This window comes from Prionailurus bengalensis, chromosome F2 (genome assembly GCF_016509475.1).
Source record: "Prionailurus bengalensis isolate Pbe53 chromosome F2, Fcat_Pben_1.1_paternal_pri, whole genome shotgun sequence".
NCBI lineage: Eukaryota > Metazoa > Chordata > Mammalia > Carnivora > Felidae > Prionailurus > Prionailurus bengalensis.
Genome location: NC_057353.1, coordinates 33,651,839 through 33,672,324, shown reverse-complemented (window position 1 = coordinate 33,672,324; position 20,486 = coordinate 33,651,839).

Genomic DNA, 20,486 nt, shown 5'->3' with positions numbered 1-20,486 from the left:
TACCTTTTTTAATATCTGAACCACATTTTATAGGTCTTTCTGTAGAGGCTTTATACATCTGTAATTCATAGATATTTGATGAGATATTTTTCTGCATTTGTAACTTAAAAATTTTTAATATCTAATTGTTATGTAAAAACAATTGCTTTTATATATGGATCTTACATCTAGCAATGTTGTTACATTCCCTTGTAAATTCTAATGGCCTGTAGGTAGATTCATTTGGGTTTTCTACATACAAAATGTGTCATATGTGAATAAAAAGTTACATAACCTCTTTTTTAATCCTCATATCCTTTATTTCTTTCTCTTGCCTTATTGCATTGGCTAGAACCTTGAGTACAATTTTGACTAGTAGACCTTCTTAGCTCATTCCTGATCTCACCATTAAGTTTGCTCTAAGGTTTTTATAGATGTCCTTTATCATATTAAGGAAATTTTCTTCTTTTCTTAGTTTGCTCATGCTTTTTATTATAAGTAAATGTTATATTCCAACAAAGGCATTTATGCTCTATTGAGAGAGTCATGTGATTTTTTTCTTTTCTGTTAATGTGTTGAATTACATTGATTTCAATATTTGATTAGACCTAGAATTCTTGGAATAAATCCAACTTGTTTCTATTACATATTACTAGATTTGGTTTGAAAATACTTTGTTTAGTAGTGTTTCATTATAATCATGAGAGAATGCCTGCAATTTTTCTTTCTTGCAATGCCCCTTGTTAGGTTTCACCATAAAAATTTTACTAGCCTCATAAAACAAGTTAGGAAGTATTCCTTCTATGTCTATTTGCTAAAGGGTTTGTAAAAGATTGATGTCACTTCTTCATTAATTGGAAGAATTTACTTGTGAAGCCTTCCTGATCTGAATATTCTTTGTGCCAGAAGTAGACTTACCATAAAGCTAATATTAAACAGCCTTACCCAGTGTCCTGACACAAAGGTATGGAACCAAAGGTCATACTGCACTGTAGTTTTATCCTATGGCACCTAGCAAGGTGACAAATCTGGAATTTGAAGCTGAAATGTGGAAAATTCTTCCATCATCCATCAGATGCATGGATTATAAGCAGAAAATACAGTAATTCTCAATGAATAGTCAAAAGTCCTCTCCTGTTAGGAATACACTTGATAATGCCCTGAACTTTTATAGTTCATATATGAAAGGAAATCAGTAGAAGTTTATCCCAAATTTGACAACAATCCTAGAAGTTTATGTGACATTACAACAATGAGTTATAAACCTGAAAGAGGGGCACCCAGGTGGCTCAGTTGGTTGAGCATCTGACTTCAGCTCAGATCATGATGTCACTGTTTGTGGGTTTGAGCCGCACATGGCGCTCAGCTCTGACAGCAAGGAGCCTGCTTCAGATTCTCTGTCTCCCTCTCTCTCCCCCTCCCCTGCTCACACTCTCTCTGTCTCTCAAAAATAAATAAATAAAATTTTTAAAAATGTGAAAGAAACTTTTCTAAATGACCAGTGATAAAGTAACACAATGTGATCAACTAGAAGAAAGGTTTGAATTATCTTATTCTCACTATAGAAAAGGATATCATAGAGTTATTGTTATATATGTAGGTGATCAAAATGTTTACAGACAAATGATGCAGAACAAAACTATGAGAAGTGTGTCAGGCACCTAATGAATAAAAATATTACATTATTTTTCTACATTTGGTTATATTTTGATATTGGACAGGTTTTTTTTAATTTTTTTTAATGTTTATTTATTTTTGAGACAGAGAGATAAGAGCATGAGCAGGGGAGGGGCAGAGAGAGAGGGAGACTCAGAACCCGAAGCAGGCTCCAGGCTCTGAGCTGTCAGCACAGAGCCCGATGCAGGGCTCGAACTCATGAACTGAGAGACCATGACCCCAGTGGAAGTCAGACGCTTAACTGACTGAGCCACCCAGGTGCTCCTGGACAGTTTTTTTATAACCTATGTTTTGTTGTGATATGTTTTTTCATTCAAAGAAATATTCATTATTCTATGTAATTTTGTGTTTGTAATTTTGTATTTTTTTACAAAGGGTCTTCAAAATTGTTAAATACTACATGTTGAATATAGTAGGAAGGAAAAGGGAGAGAGGGATAAAATTCAATAATTAAAGAGTAAAGAATTCATTTGAAGAGTATTGGAGAGTATCTATTAATTTTTAAAGTTTATTTATTTATTTTTGAGAGAGAGAAAGTGAGAGAGCATGAGTGAGCAGGGGAGGGGCAGGAGGAAAGGGAGAGAGAGAGAGAGAGAGAGAGAGAATCCAAAGCAAGCTCCACACTTTCAATGACAGAGCCTGACATGGAGCTCAAACTCACGAATGGTGAGATCATGACCTGAGCCAAAATCAAGAGTCGAACGCTCAACTGACTGAGCCACTCAGGTGCCCCTATCTCTAAAACTACATTGTAAAATATAAGCCAATAGAATTATATCTTTAATATCTTGAAAAATATGCACTTTTAACTATTTCACACCAAATTGTTAAGTATGAGTGAAGATATTCTCAGATGTATAATACTTCAAATAATTTACATTTTTTGCACTACTTACAAGGAATCTATTGGAAGATTTGTTTTATCAAAAGGACAAGTAAACCAAGAAAGTGACACATATGGAATTTAGGAAAGGGGATTAAGCATAAGAGAGGCAAAGGGCACTCCCAGGATGATGGTGAGAGAGGTTCTAAAATAGTAGCTGTCAGTGATCCCACACGGCAACCACTCCAGATTCGAGAAGGTCAGAAGCCTCTCAGCACAGCCTTCTGTTTGAAGTACTCAAGTGTTTGAATGTACTGAGAGAAAATTTACACAACTGGGACAGGTGGTAAATTTTAGTATTGAATTAGCGATAATAACATGGAAAAATACTCAAAGGATATATAATTATTCATGAGGTAAGGTAGTGAGTTGTACAAGTTATAAAAAATGATCAGAGTATACTACATAGGTTGGCACTCACATAGTCATAAGACATCCAATGAATGTTGATTCAATAAAAATTAGCATATAAATACATTCAGTGCATGGAACAAGGCCAATGTTTGGGGAAGAAGTAGTAAAGCGTGGGGAATGAACAAGAGCCAAATCCTCATATTTCACAGTGGAAAGTCTAAAAAGTTATGAACCAATCTGAAAAATTAAGAAGGAAGATATTGGCATTTATTAGGATAAATGGTGGTAAACTCCCAAATAATTAGCTTAAAAAGTTGAAAATAGTTGCTTTTGGAGAGCAAAAAAAATACAATGAAATTGATGAACTTCAAGAAATTGCTCATTTTTTCAAATCTGGTGAGAGAAAAATTGTACAAAAAATGGACTGTATGTATGTAAAATTTTAATAGAAATAAACTACATTAAAAACATTAAACATTTTGAATATTTTCCACAGTTTTATATTCTTTATATAATAGAAAATCAATTCAGGGTATATTGGGTAGAGAATTATTTGAATCTTTGGGGAAAGAGGAGAGTTAAGAGAAATTAGGGTCTAAATTATAACTTAATTTGAAGCAGGTGAAAATAAAGTCGTTGACCATAAGGATAAAAGAGCTGTCAGATAAATTGCTCTAAGTGAAATTATGGCTCCTTCCCAAACTCTCTTCCACTCTGTGCAAGGGTCAAGTCAGAAAAGGGACTTTTGTACCTTTGCTGCAGTGCATCTGTACCCTAAACATGCTGCTTATTTTCATTCATTCACTTAATACTTATTAAATAATTAAATAACTTTTATGTTCATTACCATGGTAAATACTAAGGGTGTGGTGTTTAGAAAGTTGAGGTTAGTCTATATGCTCGTGAAACTTGATGAAGACACGCTTTAAACTGGCAATATAGTAAAATGATCCTGTCACCCTGTCTTATGAGTGCTATTTCTCTGCGCATACTGACTTTTCCATTTCTTCTTTAATCCAAGTCCTGCGCTTCATACAAAGTCTAAGGTAAATTGTGTCTGACTTGTCCATGCCAATCTTTCCACAAGACCTGAGACCTTTCTTCAATGTTCCTGGGTGTTTGTATATGTCAAGTGGTACTTCTTCAGTATTTTTGTAGAGGTATGGGTATACCGAATTAAGTACACGTAGATGAGTGAGTGGATAAGGTCATTACTGGTTGACTGTGTATCAGATACAGTTGATGGTCATACAAGAAACTAAGTCACACCTCTCTTTATTCCCTACTATAGACAAATTTCGTAGAGTGTGAGTTTTCCTTGTGTACAAAAATGAAGGATCAATATCTATCTTATATTTCCATTACAGTAATCACAAAGCATTTTGTTCAGTTTTGACCACTTCATAATAATAGCTAACACATCCGGAATACTTACTATGTGCCACACATTGTTCTGTGTGCTTTAATAAATTAATACCCTAATCCTCAAAGAGACTGAGATATGTATATCAACTGTCCCATTTTATGAAGTGCAAATTTGAGATTTAGACAGATTGAGTAACTTGCCTACTGTCACAGAACCTGCCAGATGCAAAGCCAGGCAATCTGAGTCCAGTGTCCTCCCTGTTAGTCTCTGGTAATGCTTCTGATGAAAGAAATCCTCAGTGAATAGCAGCTAGTGTTAAATTATGAAAGGCAGTTAATTTAAAAAATTTATCTTACATCAACTATTCATTGACTTTTCTATAGTTGTTAATTGTAATTCAACCAAATTTCATGAATGTGGTGTTTTGATTCAAAATGAGAAACACTGGGGCACCTGGGTGGCTCAGTTCGTTAAGCCACTGACTCCTGATTTTGGCTCAGGTCATGATCTCACGGTTTGTGAGTTTGAGCCCCACATTGGACTCTGCACTACAGAGCCTTCTTGGGATTCTCTCTCTCTCTCTCTCTCTCTCTCTCTCTTTCTCTGTCCCTCTCTCTCCCTGCCCCTCCCCCTCTCTCTCATACTCTCTCTCTCTTTCAAAATAAATAAATAACCATTAAAAAAAGAAGAATGGGACTTGAGGACCCTCAAACTAAAAACTCAAAGGTTTTTTAAAAAAATATTATTTCACAAATAAAATTACAATATTAATGCATGCTTTTTATAGATGACCTTGAAAACATAAAAGCAACAAAGAAGAAATAAAAATTTTAAATTCTTTACTTCACTGTAACTGCAATCACCACTCCTATTTGGCGTTCTTGCTACTCTGGCTCTCAATAAAAGCAGCAAGCATTTATGCTTTTGTCAAGGAGAAAAGAAGGGATCTGTGGGATTCAGTAATTGGTAATATTTCCCCATCCATTCTATCCCCTCCAGCATTTTGTCTACAGAAGAACAAAGGATTAGGCAGAAGTGTGCAGCAAACTTCTGAACTGACATTATATAGATGTTAGGCCAGTAGCATGTCTGGCTCATGCAATTACCAAGAATTTCCCCTAAGTGGGTGCAAAAGACAACATAAGGCTTTTCATGACTTGTTAGCCAGGTTCTGTGAGCAAGCCACTTAATCCCACGGAGTCTTTGTTTTCTCACACATTAAAAAGAAGATAAAAATACTTTCCCTACTAATCTTCTTGTTGTAAAACTCAAATTATATGTATATATATATTATATATACATAATATATACATAATAAGATATAGCATGTATAATATTATATATAATTTATAAAAGTGTTTTGGGAAAGGAGAAAGTGTCATATAAATTTTGGTAACTGTAGTAATAAATACATATTTTTTAAGTCATATACTATTATGTGAAGAGAGGTAAAACTGGAAAATTCTGCAAACTGTCATTATGTGCTTATTCAGAAAAATTACTTAGCTCTTCTTTTTCCTCATTTACGTGAAACAATAACAATGATAGTGACAGCCACCATTTAACAGGCCACTGGCAGCACAAAGTATTTGATTGCATCAGTAACCCTTGGATGGAAGAAATTCAAGGTCAGGATTAGGGTGAGGCAAGTGGGGCATTCACACCAGGTACAAAATTTAAAGGCACAAAAAACCCTCAATTATCAGGGGTGTCTGGGTGACTCAGATGGTTAAAAGTGTCCAACTGTTGGTATCGGCTCAGATCATGATCCCACAGTTTCATGGGTTTGAGCCCTGAATTAGGCTATATGCTGGCAGCACGGAGCCTACTTGGGATTCTCTCTCTCCCTTTCTCTGCCCCTCCCCTGCTCGTGCTGTCTCTGTCTGTCTCAAAATAAATAAAAAATAAAAATGAATATATTTAAAAAATATAAAAAATTCAGTTATCAAGATAAACAATATTGTAATGTCATATTTTTAAAAATCAAAAGTAATCCAAATAGATCAGTGAGGAAGAAAATATCAATATTTTAAATAAAGACAAAGCAGGTATCTTGGACAACCTTGAATGAATTAATTTGTTTGTGCCTCCATTTCTTTATCTAAAATGGGGGAAATAATAATAATAATAATGATGATAATGATAAATAAAAATAATAATAATAATAACAATACCTAGTTCTTAGGGTTGTGGTGAGGATTAAATGATTTGGTGTATATACAAAGTGATTGGAACAGTACCTGGCACATGTTAAGTGCTTGGAACACGTTAGTTAAAATCACTTAAGATGACCATTGTTACTGTTTTTTCAATTTTAAGTATGAGAAAATTGAGAGTCAAAGAATTTAAGTGACTTGCCCAAGGGTACTAAGCCAGTCACAGGATCCACACTCAGGAAATTGTACTCCAGAGCCCTTTTCTTAATCACTAGACTATAATGTTTCCCATGAAACTGCATGCTCTTAAAGTACTGTGAGCATGAGTGCATGTGTGCGTAGGCATGCCTTACCGGTAGATAAGTGAGTTGTACAGAGAGAAGTTTTGAGATCTCTCAAAATTCTATGGAACATTAATGTATGTCTAAGAAAAGCTTAACTGGATAGGCATCGTTCAGAAAAGATGCAGAAGAGGAAACAGAAGAAATACCCCAAAGGCTGACTGTGCAATAATGTCTATCTTTATTGCACTAAAGAGGTTAAGACATTATATAACCAGTCCCTTTTAGACAAGCACGCAATCCAGCTTTGTAAGGAGATACATCAACAGTTAGGATTTAGTGTACGGCTTTACCGTGTTTAATCTGTTCATCTGAATTTAGCTGTAGGCAGAATTTTTTAAAAAAATTAAAATGTCTCAAGCTATTTGTGGATAGCTCGATAGGATAGTGGAAAACACATGTGTATTTATACAACTGTACTTATACATACAGTTCATGGCATGGAAAAGTAGCACTCTGTTACTTAAAGGGTTTATGACTTTAATGCTATCTCTTAGTAAAGCAAGCCAGCAGATTATTTGTACAGATTTCCAGGTCGGTCGCAGTCATGCTTTCTAAGAATGAAGCTTAGTTGTTTAAACCTGTGACTCAGGGCTTTCTATTCTGACCAAATCTGTGTTACTGCCTCTTACATGGTATCTTTCACCCAGATTTTGGAAAATAATTTAATTTCCCTTGTGAATGAACAGGGGCAAATTGGGGGATTAATTTCTTTGTGGCTTCTTTTGAATATTTCCTCACTGAATACTAGAAAGCTTTCAAGTACAGAATCCTGGTTTCTAGTCTTAAGCATAATCTTAGAGAGTGAAGTGTGATACACACACTTGTGCAAGTCTTGAATATTTATATTTCAGAAAAGAACCTCTTTAAAAATTGCTGACATTTGCATGATGCCTTTTCACAACTTGCACATAGTTTACAACCTCACAACATATTAATCAACTACTGCTTCAAAGAATTGAAAACATGCCTTTGCCACCTTCTATCAGGGATCTGCCACTAACTAGACCTGTGACTTAACTGTTTGGGTACCCCACTTCCTTATTTAAAAATGGGGTTACTAATAAGACCCTTTTAATAAACTTGCAAAGATTCAATAAAATAAAACATGCAAAGTGTTTAGAAGAGGGCATGACAAAGATGTTACCTCATCCAATATCACTATTGGAAAAAGTCTTGACATATGCCAATGTAATTACACCCTTAATAATGAGTGTGGAAATTTGCCCTCTTGGATCCAGAGGTCCTTATTTCGCTCATATTTCTAAGGCATTTTTTACATCACAGTGAAATAGCTAACATTCTGTATCTTACCCTCCTACAAGAAATAGTATAATGTTAAACAGGTCACTATGTTTAGAGGATGTATGGGGTATATTGAATCTATAAACATATCTAGTCTACATTCATGATGGCAGTCATAGTAGCTTTTACCTCTTAAAAACTTAATTTCACCCCAAAGATTTTTCTAACTAAGTGGAGAAACCCTGGTAATAGAATACAATGACACAAAAAAACTTAATTTCACCCCAAAGATTTTTCTAACTAAGTGGAGAAACCCTGGTAATAGAATACAATGACACAATGATTTTGATTAATAATTGCCTTAGGAAAGATAAGCACAAGGCTTTTAGAACCTGATGGTGGTGTTCAAAGGCAAAAAACTTTATTCAACAACCAAAGTAGTATATTAACAGAATCAATGTCATATTGAGTCAACTCAGTAACACACATGTTTCCATCAAGTTCTAATTAGAAAGAATAAGAAAAAGGACTTTCTATGTGAGAGGAAAAAAAGAAATTTAAGAGAACCATAATGTCAGTTGCTGTTCGGATTTGCATGACCAATTAGTAAGGAGTTGGCTTTTTAATTTTTTTTTTTAATTTTTTTTTTAAGAGACAGAGACAGAGCATGAACGGGGGAGGGTCAGAGAGAGAGGGAGACACAGAATCCTAAGCAGGCTCCAGGCTCTGAGCTGTCAGCACAGAGCCCGACGCAGGGCTCGAACTCACGGACCGTGAGATCATGACCTGAGCCGAAGTCGGACGCCCAACCGACTGAGCCACCCAAGCGCCCCAGGACTTGGCTTTTTTAGAACTAGGTGAAGAAACAATCCTGGGAGTTAGACCGTTTGACCTTGCAAAATTCAGACGTATGAGTTGTCTCAAGACACTATCTACTATAAAAAGGGAAACTGATAATCTAAAAAACACTAATTAGAAATACACATTATTATGTGCAGATGACCAATTTTGGAGAAGTCAGGGTAGAAATGAGGAATATGGGATGATGACTGAGTCTAACTCCTACCATCTTCAATGGACCTTAGGAACTCAGCAGCAGATTCCTCTAAGCCAGTGCTAAATATGGGGAAGCTTCTGTTTCAGAATATTAAACTACACATCTTTCACCCTTCACCTGGATTCAAGAAACTATATGATAGTCATCCTGATTCTTGAACAAAACATAAGAAAAAACAACAAAGCAGCACCTTTTTGGAAGATTGTATCACAATTAATTAGCAGTTCTGTGTAATGACTGTAAGAACCCAAGAAGCAAGATTAATCCTTCTCATCCTTCTAGATATTCCTTTGATGTACAGTTCAGGATTTGCTTCTGACCTGTCACTTAACTTGAACTCTAAGACACTGTGGTGCTTGGATAATCTTTCCAAATAAAGATCCAGTGAGCACTGACCTTTATGGAGTGTGCACCATCAGCAGTAGAGTGCCCAGACTAAACTGCTTTGAAGGAAAGGCCAGGATGGCCAGGGGTGCTTATTTCACTTGATCAAGGGCATTTGTGGTATATCCTCAATTCAAAGTCTTGAATTTTAAGAGTTCACAACATAATCCCCTCAAAAGTAAGAATTATCTCATTACACACTCTAAGTTCTCTAGGTGCAGCTTTTTAAAAAACATCCCCGCCACACTATCTTGCTTCTGCCAAGGACGCCATCTTGCCCCAGGCAGTCAGCACGGACCCAGTCTGACAAAAACAGGGCAGGCTAAAAATAGCAGCAACAAAAGCAGCAGCCAGGGCTTTGAGGATGCTTTTGCATTTTCATTTTCTTCTTTCTTTCTTTCTTTCTTTCTTTCTTTCTTTCTTTCTTTCTTTTTCTTTTTTTTTTTTGAAATAGTGCAAGAAAGCTTTATTGCAAGTCTAAAACGCGACCTTTGATAAAAGTATGTATCTAAAAGGTATACTACAAATGTGCAATACTCCCCTCCCTTCTTTGATCCATACAGTTTAAAAATATACACACATACAGGGGCACCTGGGTAGCTCAGTTCATGATCTCATGGTCAGTGAGTTCAATCCCGGCGTCAGGCTCTGTGCTAACAACTCAAAGCCTTGAGCCTGCTTCGGATTCTGTGTCTCCCTCTCTCTCTGCCCTCCCCCGCCCCCCCCCCATGCTCTCTCTTTTTTCTCTCAAAAAAACATAAACATTTAAAAAAATTTTAATAATACACACATACAAATATGTATTTGATTAATGCTAAGCAATAAAAGTGTATTTTTTTAGCTCCATGTCCTGAACTCTCAATATGTTTTGTGCACTCAGATTAGATATAACCAGTTGCCCTTTTGCTCTACTGCAATTATTTTCCTCTGACATCTTTGCAATTCAAGTGCCCAACATTTGGTAATTACTTAGCAAAGGTTGAAAATTTAATTAATTAATATATATCAGTCAGAATAGACCAGGTCATGCTACAAATTACTGAATGTTTATTTCTTGCCCATGCTTCGTGTGCATCAGGACTAGCTATGGCTCTGTTCCTGTCACTTCTTTTCATTGACCAAAGAAAGTCATATGTATAAGCATGACATTGATCAGTTGGGATAATATACTCTGCTTTCAGGGAGGGACACCAAATATCACAAATACTCACTTCTGCAAGCTCCCACATACAGAACACATTTACCCTCAGGAGATAATCCTACTAGTCATGGCCTTGGGCTCAAAATTCTGGGGTTCGTGATGGTCTTTACATTGGTCTGGAGACCTATTAACAAGTTATCAAGCCCATTCACATCCAATTTTCTATGGCTGAGCAGGATCAGGATAACTGTAATAGGTATTTTCACTGAGAAGAGGAAAGAATGGGAGCTACAGCAGTCACTAATCCATAAAAGTCTAAGATCACACTGGGAAGTTGTAAGTGGCCCCTAAGCTGAGGGTGGAGAATGTTCCTTCATAATTCTCTGATTTCACCCTGGGAATGACTCTGAGGGTCATAATTCTTCACTGGCTTTAATTCTGCCCTCTGAGAAGTCTCCCTTTCTATTATTCTCCTTGGCTACATATGAAGAGAATATTGGAAATCATGCTCTCGCTGGGGGCTGGAGTACATTCTTAGTCACTTTTTACTCATAAAAATTTAGGGGCCCAAGTCTCATGAAGTCACAGTCTCTTTTAGTCCAGGTGGTATTTTGTTTTTGTTTTTTGTTTTTTGACAGTACACTCATTCAGAAATGTAGTTGGCTTCTTATCTACTTGAATCCAACAGCTCTGCTTGCCAATAGACATGCATGCCTCTCTCTCTGCATTCAATTCAGGTATTTGAGCCTATCATGCTCCCTTGCATGTGCCACACCATTCGTCTCCTTTCAAGAGCCATTTGCTCAATGCAAGATGTAGTAGGTGTCACAATGATCAATTCAAGGGTTTTAACAAAGGATATAATGGTGATATGCTCGATTTGTACCTAGCTGGATTTTCATTGGCTCCTTTTGTCATATAAAGCGATCTCAGTTTTATCATTCATGGGTTATACGTGAGAATCACTTGTATCTTTCAACCCTTCAAATTCCTAAGTGTCTTGTCTTTCCCTATTTCCTTTCATTTCTTGCCAACTGGCCGATGTTTTCTGAGCTCTGGGTCAAATGTAGCTTATCAAATGCAGTCAACAGCAATTGGCCAAGAGCAAAATTCCTAGATGAAAACAATGAGCTATTTAGGAATGTTATTTGCCCTTTAAGTTATTAGAGGCACAGTTTTGTAAAACATCTCACCATTTCATAACATAAATTACCATATAATCAACCTTCGGTAACTGTTCCTTTTTACCCACAACCTGGCTTTGAAGCCACTGACACATAGTTTAGTTTAGTTTATTTTGTTGTTGTTCTTCAGACACTTATTTCTGCATTAGTGTAAGCTAAGTTATGCTACAGTAATAAACAACTTCATATCTCCAAAATTTTAGTGACTTACAACTACAAAGGTGTATTCATTATAGCTACTGCTGCATGTCCATTGTGGTCAGCTATGGCTGTGCTCCATGCTGTCACGTTTATTTCAGGACATGGTCTGATGGAACAGCTTTTTTCTGGGCCATTGCCACTCTCGTATCAGAGGAAAAAGAGATCATGTCAAACCATGTACTGGATTTTATTTATTTATTTTTAAATTCTTTTTAGCGTTTATTTATTTTTCAGAGAGAGAGAGAGAAAGTCAGAGTATGAGCAGGGGAGGGGCAGAGAGAGAGGGAGACACAGAATTCGAAGTATACTCCAGGCTCTGAGCTGTCAGCGCAGAGCCCGACGCGGGGCTCGGACTCAAAACCGTGAGATCATGGCCTGAGCCGAAGTTGGACACTCAACCAACTGAGCCAACCAGGTTGGCCCCTAACCATCTACTGGATTTTAAAGCTGTTTCTGGGAAGTAGAACATTTTACCAACCCAAGAAAACCACTTGGCCAAGCCTGACATCAATGAGGTCAGAAAGGATAATCTTCCCCTGAGAGGGGCAGCGAATATTTAGGGACAATACAATCTACCTTAATTATAAGAGTTTTTTAAAAATGAATTTATTCCTGGGGCACCAGAGTGGCTAGTCAGTTGAGCACCTGACCTCTGTACTGCCACATTTGTACAAAGACCTGTAGGGTATAGAAAGACAAAGATAATGTTTTTGCATTTATTCATAAAATCTCTTAGCTATAGTGTATACTATAGTATATATAAGCTTAATGCAATTTGTATTACCACTGGCTTAATCCTTGCCCACCCCATTTATAACTGATTTCTCCAAAAATAACCCCAGTTTTTATACTTGGTCTTCTAAAGCAAGGCTTTCTTTTCTCAAATTTGATTCAAAGTATTGAAAATATTTAATCTATATAAAAGCAAGATTTGGATTAATTATAGGTCACTTTTTTTTCCTGGAGGAAAGAACAGATGTGTTTTAGGTATCTTAGCTTTCTACATTTATTTTCACAGAACTGATATATTACAAAATAATTCTAGATTTCCTTCCATCACCTATCCCAGGAGATACTTTTATTGTGATATATTCCTACTGGCTTCTATTTCCTAGTCTCCTTCAAGAAGATCTATGTACAGTCTCATGCCCACAGTTCAAGTTTAGGTGAGTCTGACAAACCACAATGAATTGGACACATTCGATGATTTATCTTCTTGGGCATCTGTGATTTCCTCTATTGTTGTGCTCTATCTCTTTTCTTTGATTTTACCCATTAGAGTTAAGCCCAAGTTGTATATTTACACGTATCCTCAACCATGGAAACATTTCAGTATTCTTGTTTTCCTTATGAAATTCTTACAAATTCTTTGGATCTCTTGCTTAATCAATGATTTATCACACAATTTTGATTTTGATTGATCACTGATTACACAACTGAATTCCAAGCTGCTGGCAAAATATCTCATGTTCAAGACTCACTTTGTAACATATATTTGCCAAGATAATAAAAATCATCTCTGAAAATTGTTATATTTGGGGCACACATTGTTTATTTTATGTCATATTTTCCAAGTAATGTTTTATGTTGCCAAGTACTGCATTCATTGTCTTATATTTTAATAGAAAAATCTAAAAAATAATTGTCATCAATTATTCAATATCTAGAAAATCATCTATTAAATATGATGCTGTACTTGCTAGTTTAATTTATATAACACTTTTTTTGACCTGTTATAGGAAACAGATTTGTGTTATTTTACTCCTAAAATTGTACCAGGTAATATGAAACAGACAAATCTATATATTATACAGAAAAGAAAGAGCACAAACCCACTGGCACTATAATTTACCTCATTTGAGAGGATATTTTCAAATTCTATTGATAATTCATTGAATGTGCAAATTCATTCTATGTGCAAAACTCTTTCCATATGCTTGGTGGAAAGAAACTAAGATGACAAAGCCATGTTTCTTGGTCTCACATTAAATTTCAGAAAATTGAAATATTACATGAAACTTCTAGATATGTGTGAACCATTCTTCTTAACACTGTCTCATAGATATTCCTGTCATTATCTATAACGGGACACAGTAGTGGTGGAGAAAAATCCCATGTTGTACTGAAGTACAAAGAAAGAGCACATGCATAGAATCTGCTAGAAAGAGGAACATGAAACACAATTCTGGGTGTTAATTTATTTTTAAATCTTATTTCAGGAGCTTCATCAATACTAGAGACTGCAAATCACAAAACTCCTCATAAACAATCACTTATGCTTCATGTATCAAAATAATATTATATATAGCTATAATTATTGAGAGCCAACTGTCTACCTAGTGCTTTATAAACATTATTTCTAAGGATTTCTTCACAAAATCCTTCAAAGTAAATATTATGATTTTAAAAATGAGAAAACTAAGGTTCAGAGAGGGTAAGTAGTTTGACCAAGTGAAATAGCTCAGGTACTCAAACCGGGTATCTATTCTCAGACCTGATGACCACAAACCTTTGGCATTGTTCATTACCTCATGATTCTATGCTTTAGAACTGTAGTGACCAACGGGTAGCCATTAGCCACATGTGTCATTTGAACACTTGAAACGTAGTTGGTCCAAATTGAGATATACTGTAAGTGTAAAACACATGGATTTCGAAGACTTAATGCCAAAAAAAGATGTAAAATATCACATTAGTAATTTTTAGTAATTAGTAATTTTTGGTAACATGTTGAAATAGTATTTCAAAATATTTTTAATAAGTATTTCAAATAATATTTTGGACACATGGGATTAAAGAAAAATTCACTTCTTTTTTTTCATTTGTAATGTCACTACTACTAGAAAATTTTAAACTCTATATGTCTCACATTGGAAACTTACATTGTAGTTTTATTGGACAACACTGTTTTAGAAAGTAGTATACATTTCTTAGTATGTTTCAAATTACCTTTTATTTTGCTTTTACTTACGTCTTTTCTGCCTAAAAATTATGAAGGTATGTGAATGTGGTTGTTAGCAAGATGTAGAAAACTTTTAATAGACACGAGCAAAGTCTTTTTTTTTGACTTGTTCTAATTTGAATTTACAGCTCTCTAATTGTTATGAAGTTGCATATTGCTCCTGTCTATTTTACATTTTAATTTCTTCTTTTATGAATTCTCTGTTTATATTACTTGCTACTTACAAAACTGTGGTTTGTCTTTTTGGCTGCGATTATTGTGATGCTAACTATTATGTCCAAAGCCACACAGCAGGTCAGTGCCAGAGCCTGGCTTAGAACTCATCTCCAGTGACCTTTCAAATGCATCTTGACGTCTTCATTATCCCAACTTCACAAAAGGAATTAGTTTCTTCCTATTCAGAATCTTTTCCATCAATAAAATGGAGCTAATATCATTTAATGTCCCTATCCTTCTTGTCACAGTCTAAAAATATTTAATTGCAACATGGGATCTTTTGTCTATGTGCCTGATAGTAATAGGTAAGCCTACTAAATCTTAACACATAGGCAATCTGGACCCAAGTTAAATATTCTCAAAGTTTACTTCCCTAGTGATAATTGTGGGACTTTAAAAGAAAACCAACTTTGCTCACAGACTTTAAAACCTTGCCAAATGAATAAATATTTCTATTTTCATTTTTACTTTAACATGTTACATAAAGACAGTTCCTCTTAGCTTAAAACTTTGAGAAGGTAGTTTTAATGATCTTAAAGGTGGCCATTTTATCTTCATACTGCTTCTCTACAAAGTAGTTCTTAAGTTTCTTAAACCTATTAGTGAGACCACTAAATGTAGAGAGTTAAGGGACCTAAGATACATTTTGTTGACTAAAGAATTTTTATATTCACCTCTAATTGCTTTTTGAAATAAGTTTCACCTGGGGGCAGCTGGGTGGCTCAGTTGGTCAACCATCCAACTCTTGATTTAGGTTCAGGTCATGATGTCACGGTTAGTGAGTTCAAGCCCTGAGTTGGGCTTTGTGCTGGCAATGTGGAGCCTGCTTGGGATTCTTTCTCTCTCTCTGCCTCTCCCTTAGTCACACTCTCTCACTCTCTTTTAAAAGAAAGAAAGAAAAGAAAGAAAGAAAGAAAGAAAGAAAGAAAGAAAGAAAGAAAGAAAGGGGCTTCACCTTATAACTCATGTTAACCAATGAAGACTTGAAGTTAGTTCCTGCTATTATATGTGTGAACAAATATGGGCTTTATTCATGTCAATCTTATCTTAATTATAATTTCTGAGAAGCTGTATATTAAGGAGAGTTCTAATGAATACCTAATTCATTACATATAAATCCTATTATAAAATTATAAACTCTGGATTAGCAAAAATGAAAATGATAGGGCATATAAAATTTGGGGTAACTCTCACCATTGGCTCCTAGTTCTAATGACAATTAAATCTTTCATATGGCTTTAATATATTATGGGTCAGAGTAAAGAAGACTCAAAGTCACATATCAATCATGCTTAGGAACTCTGTTTTTTCCAGCTCACTAGTCCTCAGACAGCTGTGTAAATCCCTTTATGGTTTTCCACCTGGAATCTAATCAGCTGTAACCATCCTGATTGGCAAAACTAGATTTCAGATAGCTCCCCTTGGAGATGTCTTGTATTAACTTTAACTGGCCCTGTTATAATGAGTTTGCTAATACACTAATCAGAGCTCTACCAATTCATGGAAGCAATCGTTCTGTTTTAAAGTCCTTGTTTTTGTGGAAAATGTTGGCAACGTTTCAGATACTGGCTAACTCAGGACTGAGGAGCTACTTTTCTTTTTCCTTTTCTTTTCTTTTCTTTTCTTTCTTTCTTTCTTTCTTTTTTTTTTTTTTGTCCCTGAAATTCCCTAAATATGATTCCCTCTGGATGGGTTTAAAATGAAGTATATGCCATTTCTTAAAAATGTTACATACATTCTGCTAAATTATTTACCTGTTACAATGTTCAAGGGTCATTCAAACTATCACGGCTTCCTTTGTTGTAAATTAAAGTTTAGATTTTTTTTGTCCAATATTAACATTGAGAAACAAATAATTTCAGGCATAAAACTCTAGTGCTAAGGATGGTAATTTACATGATATTTTCTATTTGTAGAGAAATTATGAAAAACACATAAACCTATGGATTTTACTGATTTTTCACCACTTTTTTATCAGATGGAAGTTGTGGTGGGTTATGTGTTTGAGCTTAAGATACATCAAACTAAAAATTCTTATGCTGAAAGTATACTTGTGGGATCAATATCCATTCTCCACTTCTCCATTAGTGAAAGAGTTCCTATATTTTGGGAAGCAGCAATGCTCTCAGATACAAAACTATATGTCCCATTCTCATTGTTAATGAGGTAACCAATTAATTGTAAGTAAATGCTACTGGATGGGGGTTCCAGAAAATAAAGGGCGTAATCTGGAAGGGATATTTATTCACCTTTTCTTCTGTCTCATAAAAGGAGCCTGAGAGACAATGCTGACACTGTGGAATTCCATACCTTTCTAGAAGTGCCTCAAAATTTGCTTTGCCATTATGGGAAATAAGCCTCTATTCTGGTAAACCATTTTAGGTTCTAGCAATTGAATACAATTCCTAATTAGAAAAAAAAAAGACTACTTTTGCCAAGTGTGTATTGTAATAACACAACCAGAATCAGAATAATAGTCTTCTGAAGGGCCATGCAATCATTTCAAGTGGTATAAAAGTAGGATGTATTTTATACCCTCTTTATTTAAATGTGTATGGTAATGAGACAATATTTTAGATGAAGTCAGTATTTCCCTCTTGTTCCCCTGACCTATAATGGGCAATGTCTTATACATTGTCTTATATATACAATGTCTTATTGTGAACTAGACATTAAGAGATCATTAAAACATATCTATCAATTAGAATGCTCCATTGTACACTGAGTATATAACAACATCACAGTAAATTATTTTGTCTTTCAGAATAACTTGGTATAATCTGGACCTTATATAGACAAAGAATATTTCATACATACTTATTAACATGCATATAGTGAACATATGTTGTTCTTGCTATGCACAAATCACCTCCCACTGCTTCTGGGATCAGATCTCCTCTTTCCTGACAAAAACCTATCCCATGCTGCTCAAATGGGGCTAACCTTTCCATCCTGTCCCAAGCTATAGGGTCTGGATCTAGCTAGGCCTGATCATTTGAATTATCTTTTATTTCTAGTCATAGTAAGTGACTGTGTATTGACAACTAACACAAGCTGAACCAATTAGATGCATCTTAAAATGTTTTATCAAAACCATTGGGAAAGACTTTCTTTTTGCTCATAGGATATGAGTTTTAGGGTTGCTGGGGGCCATTTGTCCCACCCCAGGAAGAGGGCCTATCTGAAGAATACAGAGTTAGCAACCTGATAACCTCATATCAGTTGAGCCCTTAGATTCAACTGTGCCTGAAGCCACACACACCCTGTTATGTATGTCCATGTTTCCTTTCTGTTTAAATAAGTTCTGTCACATTAATCCAAAGAGTCCTAGTTAGCACAAAACTGATATTAGAAGTGGGATGTTACAAATGGAAAACACCAAAATATGAAATTAATTCAAGTAAGTTGCAATAAAGGGCAAAGAATATCATTTATCACCATTTTAGAAGGTGGCAAGTCTCATGCTGTGCTCAAGTCAACTGATGTTAACTGCCACTTGTATCTTGTGACAAAGGTTATGTTATCACTGAGGTTAGAACATTAAGAAACAGGAAAAAAACATCAAGATGTCAGAATGTGTTAGTCATTTCTTGCAGCCTTTAGTAAAGTCATAAAAAAGGTAAACATCTAAAAGCAGACACACCTGGAAATAGAAACAGCACACAGCCATGAAAAGAGAAGTCCTTTTAGCCAGAGGCCAGACATTCAAGATGGCTGAAAGAGGCCAGACATTCAACATGGACCAAGGGACAAAGAAAAAAGTGGAATTTTCTGACCCAAGTTATTTAAAGTTAATATAAACAAAGAGAGCTAAGCAGGAAGACCAGAGGAATATTAAACTGGAACACAGGAAAAGCCAGAGAACAGAGTAAAGTCTATTTTTTAAGTGCCCTCAAACACTCTGCTGAGTGTTCCCAGCTCCACACAAGGAATAACAATCTCTATTACAAAGCATCATCTTGTGAAATGAAGGCTAGGTATTACATGTGGTGATAGCCCAACCTCAGTACTATAGCCTGCTAGTTCATATCAACAGGCCAACATAAACCTTAAGCTAAGGGTCAGGGTAGAAGCTAGGTGACAAAAGGCAGAAATTACAGACTTTGGATTCAAGTACCATATCCTGGCTTTGGTTTCTAACCCATAGTCTCCATAATTCATTTCAGCCAGCAGTAAGGTGAGGCATTAAGAGAATTGAAGAACCAGATAAAACCAAAAGCTGGTAAACAGAAATCTCTAACTGTTCAACCCTAGCCCACCTCCAGGTTCCTTCATCTACACTGATAGGAATTGCTAAAACAGAACATTCCCAGGAAGAGTAATCCTGCCAAACTATGTATACAAGGCAGTATCAGACAATAAGAAAAAGAGCTCCTCTCAGGGAGCAGAGCTGGGAGCACAAGACTGGCTGGCCAAGAAATTCACTCCTCTGCCAGGGCAGAAAGTCTCTATTCTCCCATCCAAGGGGATATGGTACATGCTATGGACTGGAGATCTCCACACTATACTCTTTCTCCTTTTTCCAAATGGGAGTTTTTGTTGAGCTTTTGTTAATGGACTTATCAGTAAGTTAAATTTGTTGATCTTCATTTGAACTAACCACAGGGAAATGTGCATCTTTCAGAGATATTGACTTGCAATTTGATGTGGTAACTGGATGGGACTTTTAAGTTGCCTTAAATATGCATTATGGGTGAAGGTACTTTCAATTTTGTGTGTGGCAAAACCAAGCAATTTTTTAAAAATTACATGTATTAAATAAATATAGATATGTATATAAATCTTTGGAGGCACTTATAACAAATATATAAGATATATCAGAGAGCAATAGAGAGATGATAGAAAGATAGATAGATAGATAGATAGATAGATAAACAGATAGATAGATGCTGTGAAGGAATATGTTGTTGACATCGGTCATATCTGCCTACATTTTTCTTAATGTTGATAATAGAATCTCTTCTTTGGGGAACTGTAATCGAATCAATGGGTTTTCACTGAATAATGTGTGTCTAGATTATGACCTCTATAAGAACAGCTGCCTAAAGTTACAGATGAATAGAATGTAGCTTGTAAATATACACTGCCTCATACAACTGAAAATGGTGTTGAAAGACACCTAGTCTGACATGGCAGGCTTCTCCAGTCTGATCTGAGGTTTCTCCAGGTACTCTGATTCTATAAATATCCAGGATCTTCAAAGTGGTTAAATATCCTTTCCATGCCACTTCACTCCGCTTCTGTACTGGTAACTTCAAATATTATTAAATGACTTATGAACAATTTATGAATCTGATCTGTTTGCAAACTGATAGTTGCACCACTAGACCTCCTTTAGAG